Source organism: Chrysemys picta, chromosome 16 (assembly GCF_011386835.1).
Source record: "Chrysemys picta bellii isolate R12L10 chromosome 16, ASM1138683v2, whole genome shotgun sequence".
NCBI lineage: Eukaryota > Metazoa > Chordata > Testudines > Emydidae > Chrysemys > Chrysemys picta.
Window position 1 is genome coordinate 20123395 of NC_088806.1, and position 15312 is coordinate 20138706.

Here is a 15312-nt window from a genome sequence, read left to right on the forward strand (position 1 = left end):
AAATGGAGAGGCCTCAAGGGCTATGGGAAAGGGTAGATGTCAAGAGGGAGTGGGGGGAATGGGGAGGAGGAGCTGCTAAGCTGTGGGAGAGGAGACTTAGGGGGACTTCTAGGGTGTGTCCTGGAAGAGGGGTAGAGAGAGGGGAAGGAAGGGGTGCGCATCACTAGAGAATTTGTACTGGGATAATAAATGCCAGGCAAGGTTTTGGACAGGTAAAATAGGACAGCCTCTAGGGTAGAGGCAGGAGACATGTGGTGTCCTCTGGGGTGAAACCCCAGGGGAGAGGGAAGGTGGTTCTTGGGGTTGTGTGGGGGGTGGGGGGGAAGAGCCCAGGGGGCTCTTGAGAGGTTAGTGCCCAGGAGGGACTCTTGGGGGAGCATAGGGGCCCCTCGGAGGGGGAGGGGGGGGGAGAGTTACTGCCTGGAGGAGCAAGGAGCGCTCACAGGGGTGCATTGGGGACTAAGAGCCTGGGGCCTGCTCTCCAGGGGTAGTGTCCAGGGGAGCGGGGGAGGGGACTTTCAGGGGGTTAGTGCCCAGTGGGGGGTGTGTGTGTGTGGAGGGCAAGAGTTTGGAGGGGCTCTCAGGGGGTTAGTGTTCATGGGAGCGGGGGGGGGTTCTCAGGGGTGAATGGAAGATAAGAACCCAGGGAGGCTCTCAGGTGGTTAGTGTCCAGGGGAGCAGCGGGAGGCTCTCTTGGGGGGTTAGTGCCCAGGGAGTGCTCTTGGGGGTACATGGGGAGAGGTAAGAGCTCAGTGGAGGCTCTCAGGAGGTCAGTGCCCAGAGAAGCGGGGGGAGGGGGAGAAGAGGGGCGCAAGAGTCCAGGGTGAGTTATCGGCGGGGGGTTAGTGTCCAGGGGAGCAGGAGGGGGGTTCTTAGGGGGTACACAGGAGGATTAAGAGCTATGAGGGGCTCTCGGTAGGTTAGTCCCCGGATGAGCGTGGGGGAGATCTCGGGGGTAGGCTCTCGGGGGGAGAGGTTAGTATCCAGGAGAGTAGGAGGGGGAACTCTCAGTGTGTACATGTAAGAGCTCGGGGGGGGGGGGGGGAGGGTTAGTGTCCATGGGGAGTGGGAGGGGGGTCTCGGTGTGCATATGGGGGGTAAGAGCTCGGGGGGCTCTCAGGGAGTACATGGGGGGTAAGAGCTCAGGGGGCTCTCGTGGGGGGGGTTCATGCCAGGGAAGCGGGAGGGGGGGCTCTCGGGGAGTACATGGGGGGTAAGAGCTCAAGGGCTCTCAGGGGGGGTTTGTGCCGGGGAAGTAGGAGGGGGGGCTCTCGGGGAATACATGAGGGGTAAGAGCTCGGGGGGCTCTTGGGGGTTAGTGCCAGGAGGAGGAGGGCTCTCGGGGGCCACATGGGTGTAAGAGCTCGGGGAGGCTCAGTACCCGGGGGGAGTCTCGGGGGGCACATGGGGTAAGAGCTCGGGGGTTAGTGCCCGGGGGAGAAGAGCTCAGGGGAGGGCTCTCAGGGGTGTTAGTGCCCGGGGCAGGGGGACTCTCGGGGAGTACATGGGGGGTAAGAGCTCGGGTGGGGGGGCTCTCGGAGAGTGCATGGGGGTAAGAGCTCGGGGGGCTCTCGGGGGGTTAGTGCCCAGGGGAGAAGGGCTCTCAGGGAGTACATGGGGGTAAGAGCTGGGGGGTAAGAGCTCGGGGGGCTCTCGGGGGGTTAGTGCCCGGGGGAGGAGGGCTCTCAGGGAGTACATGGGGGTAAGAGCTGGGGGGGGAGGAGGGCTCTCGGGGGTTAGTGCCCGGGGGAGGGGGGCTCTCGGGGGGCACATGGGAGTAAGAGCTGGGGGGGAGGACTCTCGGGGGTTAGTGCCCGGGGGAGGGGGGCTCTCGGGGGGGCTAGTGCCCGGGGGAGGGGGGCACATGGGAGTAAGAGCTCAGGGGGCTCTCAGGGGGGCTAGTGCCCGGGGGAGGGGGGCACATGGGAGTAAGAGCTCGGGGGGCTCTCGGGGGGTTAGTGCCCGGGGGAGGGGGGCACATGAGGGGCACATGGGGGTAAGAGCTCGGGGGGCTCTCAGGGGGGTTAGTGCCCGGGGGAGGGGGCACATGGGGGTAAGAGCTCGGGGGGCTCTCGGGGGGGCTAGTGCCCGTGGAAGCGGGTCTCTAAGGAAGGGGGCTCCGGAGTGGGGGAGGGGCAGGTGGCGGAGGCGGCCTGTGGCTGCCCGGGGACGAGGCAGACGCCGGGCCCGGCTCTCGCTGTCTCCCGCCACCCCCGGCCCGGCCCCGTTACCTGCAGTGGCTGGGCCCGGCGCCCCGGGCCGCGCGGCAGACCGAGCCCCTATCTGGGGCCGCGCCGGGGCCCCTGCTGGGCCATGGCGGCGGCGGGCGGGGGGCCGCCGCTGCCTCCTCCCGGGGGGGGCGGCTCGCGCGGGCTCTCGGGGCGGGGGGGGCACGCGGGGCCCAGGCGCTCGAGCTCCGCGCTCCAGCCTGGCCGGGCACTTTGTTTGTGTCCCACAATGCACCGCGGCCGCGGCCGTGCGGGCGGAGGAGGGGCCGCCTGCCATGCGCAGGCGCAGTGCGAGGCTCGCTCAGCGCGTGCCCGGGCCGGATGCTTCAGCCCCCTGCGTGCCAGGGCCTCAGCCTGCTGCAGGCGCACACAGTGCAGCCCGATGCACGCGCGGTCCCCAGCCCAGTGCAGGTACTGCAGCCTGATGCATGCATGGTCTACAGTCCAGTGCAGAACTGCACCCCGATGCATGCATGGTCTACAGTCCAGTGCAGAACTGCAGCCCGATGTGTGCACGCCCGATGCACGCTTCAAGCTCATGAGGGAGGACACAGTGCAGCCAGATGTGCATGGTCCCCAGTTAGTTCAGGTACTGCAGCCCGATGCATACACGGTCTCCAGTTTGGGGGCAGGTACCCGATGCATGCACAGTCCCCAGCCTAATCCATATGATACAGTTCCCAACCTGAATCTTAACTGTCATTTCCAGCTGCCACTCCCATCACTTCAAATGGCCATTCCCAGGTGCCTCCTCCTTTATGCCCAACTGCAGCAGAACCATCTGATACTTCCAGTCCTTTTGGTGCTAAAGGAATGTCAGCCCAGCCTTGCTGTGCAAAGAGCAGGAGAGAAAAAGAGACTATCATTTCACATGACATGCCTTTTATGTAGGAAGTAGTGTGTGGATTTGCATCACCCCAGGGTCAGCTCTGAAGGCAATTGTGGTTCACCGCGATAAGCCAAGGGTAGCTCTTGGGAAGTGCAGCCACTACCTGCTCCTTAGGATAGCCCTGTCCTTTTGGGGAGACTGTCACCTCACGTGGTGCTCGGGGTTCTCAGAAGAATGGAATGGCATCTTGTCTCTGCTCAGGGCATACAAAGCAAGTGAGGGAAATCTTGCCCATTCTCACACCAATGTGTATTCACCCAGGGGCCAGATCACAATCTCTCCCTTGGAAATGTATTCTGTGTTCAGCCGCTCCTGATAGTATAGAAAATGACCGAACCCTGCTTAGAATGAGAAGTGTCTTTTAGAATTTGGCAGTGGCAGATTAGATAAATGGTTGACCAGATTAGCCACATGTCATGCTCTGAAGCACCCTGGGGCCTCTCCAACTGTGGATTTAAGGAAGTACCCTTCCTCGCTCCTTGCATGTGGAATTATTTTCTGGCAGCACGCTTCCATTCCCCACCTCCCAAAAGTCACTCTGGGTGGCTGCATATTTTATCCATCCAGGTCAAATCTTCAGTTAATTCCTCCCTAGAATTTGGTCCACGTCAGTGCTAACCCAATGTAAGCATGGCTTGATTTAACTTGAGTAGTGCAGCCATTTGCTACACATTTTTGTAATAAATTCAAACTAAATTGCAGCAGGAAACAGAGTGAAAGTCCACAATCCAAAAGAATTAATCAGCAGTAAAAAATCTAAGTCATCTGCTGGAAAGTGACACACTGCTCACTGTTTTAAAGATAAAAAACAGGAGCAAGCTCTCAGTGCTGTATTAAAAATACTGGGGCAATTGGAATAGGTTCCCAGCAAAACTAGTGAGCTTTGCTGCAAAGCAGTGTGAGAGTAAGTAGATTCCAGGAATGCTCTTCCTGCTTCGTTTTTCACTTCTTCTGGCTTTACACCAATGTACAGCAACTACAATGGGAGTTTGATTCAAAACTGCCTTGCATGTTGTGTTGACATTTACACCTCTGCAAAGCAGGAATAAAACTTTCCCATGCCAATTTGGCAGCGTTAAATAAAGACCCACTCTGCATAGGTGTAAATGGAGACATAAATTGTGTGGCAGTGAAGAATCAGGCCCTGTCTGCCATGGATTATTCCTGATTTACACTGATATGAGTTGATAATCAGACCTACTTTATACCAGCCTCTACATGCTGATGCAAAAATTGCCAGGCCAGTGCATCAGCCGATGTAAACTGGCATAGTTCATCTGATTTCCGTGGAACTACAGTTAAGGATCATGCCCGCACACGTTGAGCCTGATTCTTCTCTCACCCCTATACCCTTGCAAATCGGGGTGTGGCAGATGTGGAGCTGCTATGTACTAATCTAAGAATACTATAATAATTTATGAATGCTATAGGTGACCTGGTCAGTGAGGCAAAGATACTGTATAGTTGCATTGGATTATTAGGCTTTCCTATGTGAATGTATTGATCTAACTTAATAGGGGGCTGTTGGCAAAACAAGCACACACTTGAAAGACAATGGGGAAAATTTAGAGGATCCTATATCCCAGGGGTCGGCAACCTTTCAGAAGTGGTGTGCCAAGTCTTCATTTATTCACTCTAATTTAAGGTTTCGGGTGCCAGTAATACCTGTTAACGTTTTTAGAAGGTCTCTTTCTATAAATCTATAATATATAACTAAACTATTGTTGTTGTAAAGTAAATAAGGTTTTAAAAATGTTTAAGAAACTTCATTTAAAATTAAATTAAAATGCAGAGCCCCCCGGACCGGTGGCCAGGACCCGGGCAGTCTGAGTGCCACTGAAAATCAGCTCGTGTGCCACCTTTGGCACGCGTGCCATAGGTTGCCTACCCCTGCTATATCCGGTCTCCAGCAAAGGTACAAGCCTTGTTTTGCCCCTGCTGGTAGGTAGAGATCACAAGAACAGCAAACGCTCAAAAGGGCACTCTGGCGAGAGAAGAGCAGGGACCTGAGGATGCTGTTCCTGGTGAGAACAGACGGAGATGAAAGAGAGAGACACAGGTCCAGCAAGGGTGTCTAAAAGCAACTGAGGCTTCTGTGGCTTCCAGGGAATGGTAAGTCTTAGGGAAAGACAGGCATGCACGTAGACTTTCCATTGGTGTAAGTGTTGTAGCTGTGTTGGTCCCAGGATATGAGAGAGACAAGATATCTTTTATGGGACCAATTTCTATTGGTGGAAGGTACCAGCTTTCAAACTACACAGGTTTAAGACCTGTTTTCTATTAAATGCTTTTGTTCTGAATAAATAATCATGTGCTTTAAGGAGACTGCCTGGCTACCGCTGCTCCCAGAGGAAACAGAACTGCAGGTACTGAACCTAATTCAGATCTGCCAAGAATATCTTGACTGACATCTGGGGCGCAAGGCCCAATCTGAGAGTGAGAGCATCATGTGATTCCACCCTAACGAAGGTGATGGCTTCAGGCCCGAGAGGAGGTACAGTCCAGCAAGGGATCAGAGGGGCAGTTAACCCAGATAAGGGGTAACTTTATTGATGTCCATGGAGTTACACTGTTGTAAAACCAGTGTAGAATAAATCAGACTCTCACTGCTGTGTAGTCAGTCAATCAGTTTGACAGTGGAATGCAACATATCCTAGCTTGATACAGTATCTTCCACACAAAGCGCATGTAAAAATGCAGTACAGAATCAAACAAAGACACTGGATAGTGTGTGGCATAAGTTACTGAAAAAGCAGTGCTGGAAAGCTTGAATGTATGGTGAACAAATAAAGGATTCTAGTTAGAAAGCGATAACAATGGGTAAGGGAAATTAATAGTCATAGAGGAGAGAGAAAAGGTACATCTTCAGGTGAGATTTTAAATTAGCTGGAGCGTGGGAACATATGAAGAGTATCCCAGATAGGCGAATCTGTAGAGAAGTTTCTCACCCAAAGTGTGGCTTGTTGGAGAAGGACAATGAACTTCTGATCTATGCCACCAGTAATGATAGGTAGGTTCAACTTTGGTGGTCAGATAAATAGGGATATAACCTGTGCGAATGGTGGCATGGACTTGCCCAACTCCATTCGGATAATGGGGTTCCAGCTAAGAATTATGGCAGTGACAGAAATGCCATCACGCTACAGGGGGGGTCAGAATGACCTGTAAATAAACAAATAGGACTTGTCATACCTGAACAGACCAGAGGAGCATCTCAAGCAATACCCCACCGCTGATCAGATATTTCAGAGAAAAAGGATTGAAACGCCAGTAAAAAAACATTAACATCTGGCCTTGTTTGTACATGTGCAGGCTGGTGATGAGCTATTAAAGTCAGTACAGAAATGGGAACAAAAGTGTCATGTCACGGCATGAAACAAGACATTGACAAAATTATTTAGTGAAAGCACCTGGAGGCCGCAGGCAGGCACTGTACAAACATATAGTAAAGGACTGTCCCAGGCCCAAATGACACAATATATCATAGGTAATGAGCTATCATCTTATAAAATGAGGCATGAGGAAATGAGAATGGACAAAGACTATAGGCGAGAACCTCAGTGGGTGTAACTGAGTATACTTCCATAACTTTGGAGTGGTGCTGATTTTCACCAGTGAGGATCTGGCCCCATACCTCTAGGTGTTCTAGTCTGTGCATGGTAGGGAGGAGTGTGAATTATCTAGGGCCTGATCCTGCAAACTCTTTCGCCCACAAGTAGACCCTTGAATTCAAGTGAGGAAGGACTACTCATGGGAGTAAGTGGCTGCAGGATCAGAAACGCAGTTTTCTATGCGGATGCACTTGGCTTTCCACAGAAAACTCCATGAGGGTTGTTAGCACCCCCAGCTGAATTAAATCAACCAACTGTGACAGTTGCCTGAACTCTGCCAGGTCAATTAGAACGGCCCACTGACCCAGTACAGTTCAGCAGGATCTGCCCATTGCATGATGACCCCCTTGTGCTGGATTTTTCAAATCACATTTTTAGTTCTGCTTTCCCAGCCCTCACTGATTCATTTGCTCAGACTTTGGCAGATGTTTAGGACTGAAGCAAAGTGAAATCATTAACTTAACATGCACGCAGATGCCAAGCTGCACAGGTTTTAGCCATGTGACACGGTTGCTTGGTATTTACCACGCAGTCATGCGGGGACATGACCAGCGTATGCAGTCATTCACGGCTCCCTCTTTCAGCTTCTCCCAGGTCTGCCAAATGCCCCTCACAGGGAACAAGCCTGGTTGGGAAGACAGGCAGGTCAGCATGTTTCGTGCCCTTCGCCTCCCCCCCGCCCCCATAGTTCTCTCCACAGAAACTTGCTCAAGGAGAAGGATTTTGATTGACTTCAATAGGCTTTGGATAAGACCCCCCCCAGTGAGAACAACCCCTTCATTTGTTTTCTTCCCAGCTTTCTCTCTTGTTCTTGGAGAATCCTGAAATGGAATTGTGACACCAAGGCGCCTTGGTGCCAGCTGGCAAAGGGTTCACTGCTCCAGTGGTTCTTGTCCAGGGGGCCACGAGCAGGTTTCAGGGGGTCCTCCAAGCATGGTCAGCATTTGACTTGCTAGGGCCCAGGGTAGAAAGCCGAAGCCTCACCGCATAGGGCTGAAGCCAGGGGCCCTGAGCCCCGTCACCAGGGGCTCAAGCTGAAGCCTGAGCAATATAGCTTCGCAGGGGCCCAGTGGCATGGGGCCCCAGTAGGGTGACCAGATGTCCCGATTTTATAGGGACAGTCCCAATTTTTGGGTCTTTTTCTTACATAGGCTCCTATTACCCACCACCCCCTGTCCCAATTTTTCACATGTGCTGTCTGGTCACCGTAGGCTCCAGGCAATTACCCTGCTTGCTACCCCCTAACGCCGGGCCTGGCTTTTATATGCGGAAAGACAGTTATTGTGGCACAGGTAGGCTGTCAAGTATCAGATAGGTTGTGGAGTTTTTATAGCATGGTGGGAGAGCCTCAAAAAGAAAAAGGTTGAGAACCCCTGCACTACTCTGTGTCAGCAACTCTTAAGAGGCCTGACAAACTCAGTACACCTAACACACTACTTTCATAGTGTCTTGCAAGGTACAAATTAAAGCTGGTGTCATGCTGGTCATTAATATCATTGTGAAATGTACGGTTAATGACTTATGGGTACCTACTAAAACTATGTAGCAAGGCAGAGTTGACAAACAGGTTTTCTGTCAGTAAAAGTGTATCAATTCACCTACCCCTGTCTCTGATGTAAATTAAGCATTGTAAATCAAACACAGTGGCAGCTGCATTTGCATTCCAAGTCAACATGAGGCTGTGATGTCAGCATTGGATCAGCACGCCAGGGACTTTACCACAAGTGGTTGTCCGGTCTTGGGTGCAAAGACAATTAACTTTGCAGTATAGGAGGAAGGCAAAAAGACCCTGGTTTTATCCTGCACTTAAGGAAGGAATTGTGCAGTGCACTATATTCATGAAAATGGGATCCCAGCCTGTCCTGTCTGGAAACACTGCAAAGATGCTTTCAGTGAGAAACTGCTTTAGAAAAAATTTTTACCCAATGAAAGTGAAGTGTAAACCCTAAGGAGTGTTATACCTTATGTCCTACGTGTAACCACTTCTGTTTCCATTATCCTTTCTCAGCATCTCTGAAATCTTTGTCTTCGCTACTCAACCTCTTCAATAATAAACATCTTTAATAATAAAGTTACAATTGTTACATCTCTATGCCGTGGTGGTATCAAGGCCCTGATGCTGAGTTGTACCAATCAAGCTGTGTGCATACACTGTTCCCTTGGGAATAGAAAAACCGGTAGTAACTGGGAGTGTCAGTGACAGGTGCTGGACACTACAGGGGGGCACTTCAGAAGCTCTCAGGGACTAGGGTACACCCAGTGTTACCCTGCAGGGCAAAGTAAGAGCTGGCAGAGCTCTGGGGAGATTGGGTGGCTAACAAACAGAGGGTGTCAGGGAGCTGGCAGCCAGTTTAGTACCAGCAAATTTCTCTCTCCCTGCAGCAGGGGTGTGTCTCAGTCCTAGCCACCCCAAGAAAGCATCACAGGTAGATCTGACCCACAGCACCCAGCTGAGATCTCTGCATGCCTCATTAGGCTTTTAATTGACAGCAGGTTATTTTGGATTTAAGAAGCAAGGTGCTAGAAACTGTTCATGAGTTACATTTTGATATACAGTGTTCTCTGCACATTATACATCACTGTACAGCACTGTGTAACCCTTGCCCATTAATTGCAAAGTAAGGATTATGTCGGCACTGCGTACAGCCCAGCCGATCCTGTCATATTTGCATCCCCCAGCTTTCAATTGTGAGAGGTCCTGTGACGTAAGCCTTCCCAAGCGTAACCTAAATAGCAAATTCTTCCAAGTAGGGCAGAAGAGGACTGTTTTTGGTCAAAAGAATTCATTGGTCCCTTCAAAATAGATTCTGCAACAGTTCCACAAGATTATCAGCTGGGGTAAATCTATGTAGGAGCTGTCCTTATGATTCGGCATCCTCATTCCTAAGAAACCAGGTCGTTTTTTATTACTATTTGCTTTTTCTGTACAATTGGTAATTTCTCCATGGGGCGTGATGATGCCTCTGCTTTCTCCCAAGGACATTGGAATGAATGGTGCCCGGCTGCCTCTAGCACCTGCACGCCACAGTTGCATGCAGTGAGCAGGTGGGATGGATAAAGTCAGACCCTGAAGAAATAGTCCAATAGGGATTAAACCAGTAGGATTCTCCAGAAATTTAGTAGCGTTCTTGTGGCAGCATGCCATCCCTCCCCAGTGACCCACAATGGCATGGCACAGCAACAGTTCCACCGCCGTTCTCCCCTTAGTCTCAGCAATGCTTCTTTGACAGGAGGACCTTGTCCTAGGGAGGCTACATCAAGCAGCAGGCTAGTCCTAGGAAAACATCAAACAAAAGGGTCTTCTACTCCTCCTGGTCTCCTCATCCACCCTGCACTCTCAGATTGCTGGCTCTCCAGACTTTCTTCCTGGCTGGTCAGTTCCTACCCAAACCACTGACCGTCAGAGCTTCTGTCTAGGAGTCCTTCCCCCTGGCTGGGTCCATATACCCAGTCTACCTCCAGGCCATCTACCTGGAGGCTGGTCTTTTCCCAGGCCTGCCACAAGAACCATCTTCTCTCCGATCACCCTCTTGCTTCAGGACCAATGACAGGAAACAACTTTTCTCCTCCCCAGATGGGATCTTCCAGCCCTTTATAGCAATCACCCACTCTTCCCCACCTGGGCCAGATAATTGAACGAAGCCACCTGATTCCACAGCCTGATCAGGATCAGATGGGGTGGTGGGATGGGAGCAGGGGACTCTGATCTGTCACAAGCCAGGCAGATCCAAACTCCCTTAAAGAGCCAGGCAGCATGTGACAGTTCTAGAAACATTACTCTAAAAACCTACCTAATTAATAGAGAATGAGCTCCTTTCTTTGAACCATCCTATCCACCTCTATAGCTGGGCTATCATGTTTGATTAAAATGCTACAGGATGGTTAAAGAAAGCCCATGGGAAAGCCATCATTTTCTACAGGACTTTTCCATAAAGGGTGAGCCTGATTTTAGTCTCATACTCATTTCCCAACATTACGGGCATGAGTCGTTGACATTATTGAAGTTACACTGGCATGAAACTGGAGTAGTACAGTGGTGAATCAGGCCCTGTAAATCCACTGGAACTAATTTTGAGCTCACTTAATTTGTACATCTGGAGTAACATCACCGAAGTCAATAGAATTTCAAAGGTATAAACTGGTCTGAGAGGAGAATTATGATACATTTTTCAAAAGCCCTGAAGTAACATACAGGGGCGGCTCCAGGCACCAGTGCAGCAAGCGCGTGCCTGGGGCGGCAAGCCGCGGGGGGACGGCGTGCCGGTCGCCGAGAGGGCAGCAGTCATGCCTGCGGGAGATCCGCCGGTCCCACGGCTTCAGCGGCAATTCGGCGGCGGGTACGCCAAAGTCGCGGGACCTGCAGATCACCCACAGAAACGCTGCCGAATCCGCGTGACCAGCGGACCACCTGCAGGCATGCCGCCGAAGGCCGCCTGACTGCTGTGCTTGGGGCAGCAAAAAACATAGAGCCGCCCCTGGTAACACAGGAGCCTAAATCTCATTGATTTTCACTGGAAGGCTCCTGTGGTTCTCAACCGGGTACCCATGGCCCCCCTGGGGGGCCGCGAGCAGGTTTCAGGAGGCCCGCCAAAATAAACCAGAGAGCAGGGCCAGCGTTAGACTCTCAGGGCAGAAAGCCGAAACCCGAGCCCTGCCACCCGGGGCTGAAGCTGAAGCCTGAACCCCACCACCCGGAGCTAAAGCTGAGCCAGGATGAACACTGACCATGACGTGCGCATGTGCCTGTCTTGACACCGCCATGTCTTGACAGAATTGGGGTGGGGGAGGGGCTCAGAAAGAAAAAGGTTGAGAACCCCTGCCTTGGTCCCGTTTGAAAATAAGACCCAGGTGCTTTTGAAAGTTTTACCCTTAGGCTCAGAGGCGTGGCTCCACAAAGGGGCTGTCGCGTTGCTTCGCTCAGTATGCTGCTGGTGGCGACCAGCGTCTGAATGGGATTTGATGCAGGCGGCCAAGATAGGTGCTGGCAGAAAGAGGAGATCACAAGGTAAGCTTGCCCCCTTCCTCCTGGGGGGCTCCACACATAACTCTGTCCCCACCCACAGCCCTCTGCATCCCCACAGCCTCAAGCAGAAAGAGGAGATCACCAAGGGAACTGCCCCCCTTGGCAGGCAAGATAAGTGCTCCTCGGCCTATCTTCCCCCTGGTCCCGGATTGCACTGGTGTTTAGGCAGGAGACAGGTGTCTGGAAGTCTAGAACCAGGCAGCAGTGCTTATGGTCCGAGGCAGAAACTTAGGCCTCTAGAGAATCTTTTACCCTGAACATTTAGGTACAGAACAAGTTTAGGCACCTACCATGTTAGGCAGCAGCTAAGTGTGGGTTGCAGAGTGGTGCCTACAACTGGGGCTTAGGGGCCTAAATATCTTTGCAGCTCTGGCCCAGAGTTCCTCTAGCCCTTTCACACCACACCGTATATGAGTTATGGTGAAGAGGGTGTTGATTCTTTGCTACCTTGCACCTGGCATATTCTCATACAAAACTCTACCGGTAGCGTAAGGGAATGCAGAATTCTGATCTGGTAACATTTTACACCATGTTGCATTCCCTTTGTGCACACACACGCAAACAAGAGATTATGTGTAATTTAAACAATTACTTTGCAGATCCAGTAGTCCCTAGTGTGCACTGCCAAAGAGTCTCTTGGTTTTTTCCCAACAACACAGCAGCTAGATGCCCAGTTTTCCAGGACGCTGCTTTCTAATGAGTAGGGCTTTTGCTCTACTTTACCTAAGGGCCCTGTTTAGCTGGAAGAACTGCTAATAGCTTATCTTCTCTCAGAGCCGTTATCAGGGGGTTGCTGCTGTTACAGCGTAAAGATGTGAGAACTTTTTCCTTAGATTTCCCCAACAGTGTGGCGTGAAGCTCGGGGCAGTTATCAGCGCTGTCTTGTATCACTTTCAGCAGCTTGTAGCGCTCCTTCCTGTGGAATGCTCGTGGCTTTGGGGCAGAGTGAACATTTTGTGCCACAAATCCAGGGAGCTGATTTGTTGGGTAGATCTTTGAAGGGCCTGCATCAGCGCAATTCACTAGCGATGACACTCAAAGCCCTCTCCGTCTGGCGATGAGATTCCGGTTTCCAATCTATGCAGAAGACACCTAGGTATATCTCTTGGCCCTTTCGACAGCCGGCACGGTGTGATTGCCTTTCTGATAGCAAGGTTTGGAGGAGATGACTAATTTTCTCAAGCTGAACACTGACAAGCCAGAGCTGTGACTGATTGGGCTCTGCACACTGAGACCTCGTTTCCCCTCCTGGGCTGTTTCCTTTCATGGCAGTGCTGTTCTTCCTGCTGCCAAAGTTTCTCATACTGGAAATATTTTTGACCTTGGGTGTTTGGAGCTGCATTTTTAGGCAGGCAGCCTTAGTACGATGACAGGAATTATTCCACCAGGATGTCGCTTTTGCACTCGCTAGTCTCCTGGCTGTTTCTTCCTCAGAGAATTTGCAACCCATGCAGAACTTTCTCCCCACTTCCATATATTTCCCCCTAGAAGATCTCAAAGCACATTACAAAATGTTCACTGAGCCTCAGCGTTCTCTGCACACTCAGTGTTATATTCCCCTTTTTACAGATGGGGAAACTGAAGCACAGAGAGGTTAGGAATTGCCCACAGTTGCTCCATAGGTCTGTGGCAGACCCGGGAGCACTTCCGGCTCAAAATCTCATGCTGTAACCCTAGAGGGTACCGCCTTTCCCTGAATTGCTCACCAGTCCCAGGGTAGTGGCCTGTGTTCCTCCTGATCAGATACAGGGTGGCAGCCACGCTACTGTTGTCCTAATAAATTAGCCTCATGAGCAATCCCTTGTAGTCAACGGGACACTGTCCATTAACTTCAGTGAGGCTTGGATCAGATGCGATTCCCATTTTGATTCAGGTTCTCCGGCATATTTGAGTCCTGTACATCATTTCCTACCCAGGAACTAAGTCAAACTAAGTCAAAGTCCTTACACACAACACTCAGTGTAGGCTGTCGCCCTGCCACACTTACCCAACCTCTTTGATCTGGGTAGTTCCATAGGGAAACCCTTTTGCGGCTACCCTCAAGAGACTGCTGCCTATTCTTTGCTTTAGCCCTCAAGCTTTTAAGGCTGCCTTGTGGTTCTTCAATTCACCTCCTCGTTCCTGCCCATATTAGTCTCTAAAGGGCCATTAACTAACTTCAAGTCCACTGACTTAGTTGCTTGGCAACTGCCAATTTTTTTCTCCAGTTATGTTTTATTTGGTTTTATCTTGTGCGTAGCATGGCAGGCCATTCCCGTGCAGGACACTACGTACATGTGACTGACTAATTGCCCAAGGGGAATACAGTTCAGTCACCGGGCCCTGCTGCGAAAGCCATGCTGCGGATTTGGACGCACCCTCTAGTACCTGAGGGTCTGATCCTGTGAGTGCCGAGGGATCAGCTGCCATTGAATCACAGGATGGGTCCTTAGCTGGCATTTGATAAAGAAACAACATGAGATAACAGGCAGACAAAAACATGACGGACTGTTAAATGGTTCTGAGCGTGGACAGAAGGGGGTGGGTAGAAGGGGACTGTGTAAAAAGCCTGTCAGAATAGGACGATTAGCATTTGATTCCTGTTAGGAACGGCTCTCCAGACACGAGCGCTCTGTGTTGAACTCTCAGGCAGTTATTGGGAGACAAGATTTTCTTGAGAGTGGACTCTTTGGGGATGAAAGAGAGCCACTTGCCCCAGGCCTGTCGGATTGCCACATAGTTCAGATTGGCTTTTGAGGAAGCAAGGGTGAGAACACGGAGCGTTTGGCTCAGGCAAACAGCTCTCATTGGGCATATGAAAAGAACGGCTCCTGCAAGGGGCCGACGTCTCAGCTGCCACGGACTTCATTGCTTCTCAGCCCCTTGCAAGATTCCCTGAGTAGGATTCCCTCAGGACATTACCTGAGGCCGAAGAAACAAATAATTATCCCTCTGTGACGTCACACCCCATATTCTTTATGGAAATATGGTTATGATATGGATATGGCATAACTGAGATATATTTTATGCAAGATGGATCTTTTGTATCATCAGAAAGGTTATAATTTACTGAATGTGATTATCCAATTTGTGTGCCTGTATCATTTCTGAATCTAAAGTTAGGAATATTGACTATGTAACAATGACAACTATGTGTGTATTTGGGAGACACCCACCAGACAACCAACCAACAGCCTTGATGGGCCATGAGGAAGAAACAATAAGACTTTGAAGATACTAATCTCTCTCCTTCCTGAGAAGCGTCCTGGGACATAGCTGTGACACTACTAGGTCAAATGGTCCTGCCACCTAGTACTAAACTCCATCTTGGACTTCTAGTAATTTTCCACTATAAAGGAGGGGGAGGTCAAGACTGGGAAACAAAAGATTCCTGCCCTATGTAAATCTTATTTAAGGCTGGGGAGTAAGGCAAACAGGATTCTTAGAATATCAGGGTTAGAAGGGACCTCAGGAGGTCATCTAGTCCAACCCCCTGCTCAAAGCAGGACTAATCCCCAGACAGATTTTTGCCCCAGCTCCCTAAATGGACCCCTCAAGGATTGAACTCACAATCCTTGGTTT

The 15312-nt window shown here is 51.0% G+C and overlaps 1 protein-coding gene across 2 annotated transcripts in view; it reads right to left on the reverse strand.

The window, feature by feature from the left end:
* The window catches only part of ZBTB44 (zinc finger and BTB domain containing 44), a 57961-nt gene extending 55494 nt beyond the window's left edge, over nucleotides 1–2467 (reverse strand). The window contains exon 1 of one of the 2 annotated variants that reach the window (XM_065569241.1): nucleotides 2232–2467. The gene's annotated coding sequence lies outside the window, so the exon portion shown is untranslated. The remainder of the gene's footprint in view (nucleotides 1–2231) is intronic. The other variant, XM_065569239.1, reaches the window with a different exon arrangement.
* Nucleotides 2468–15312: the final 12845 nt, after the last annotated feature.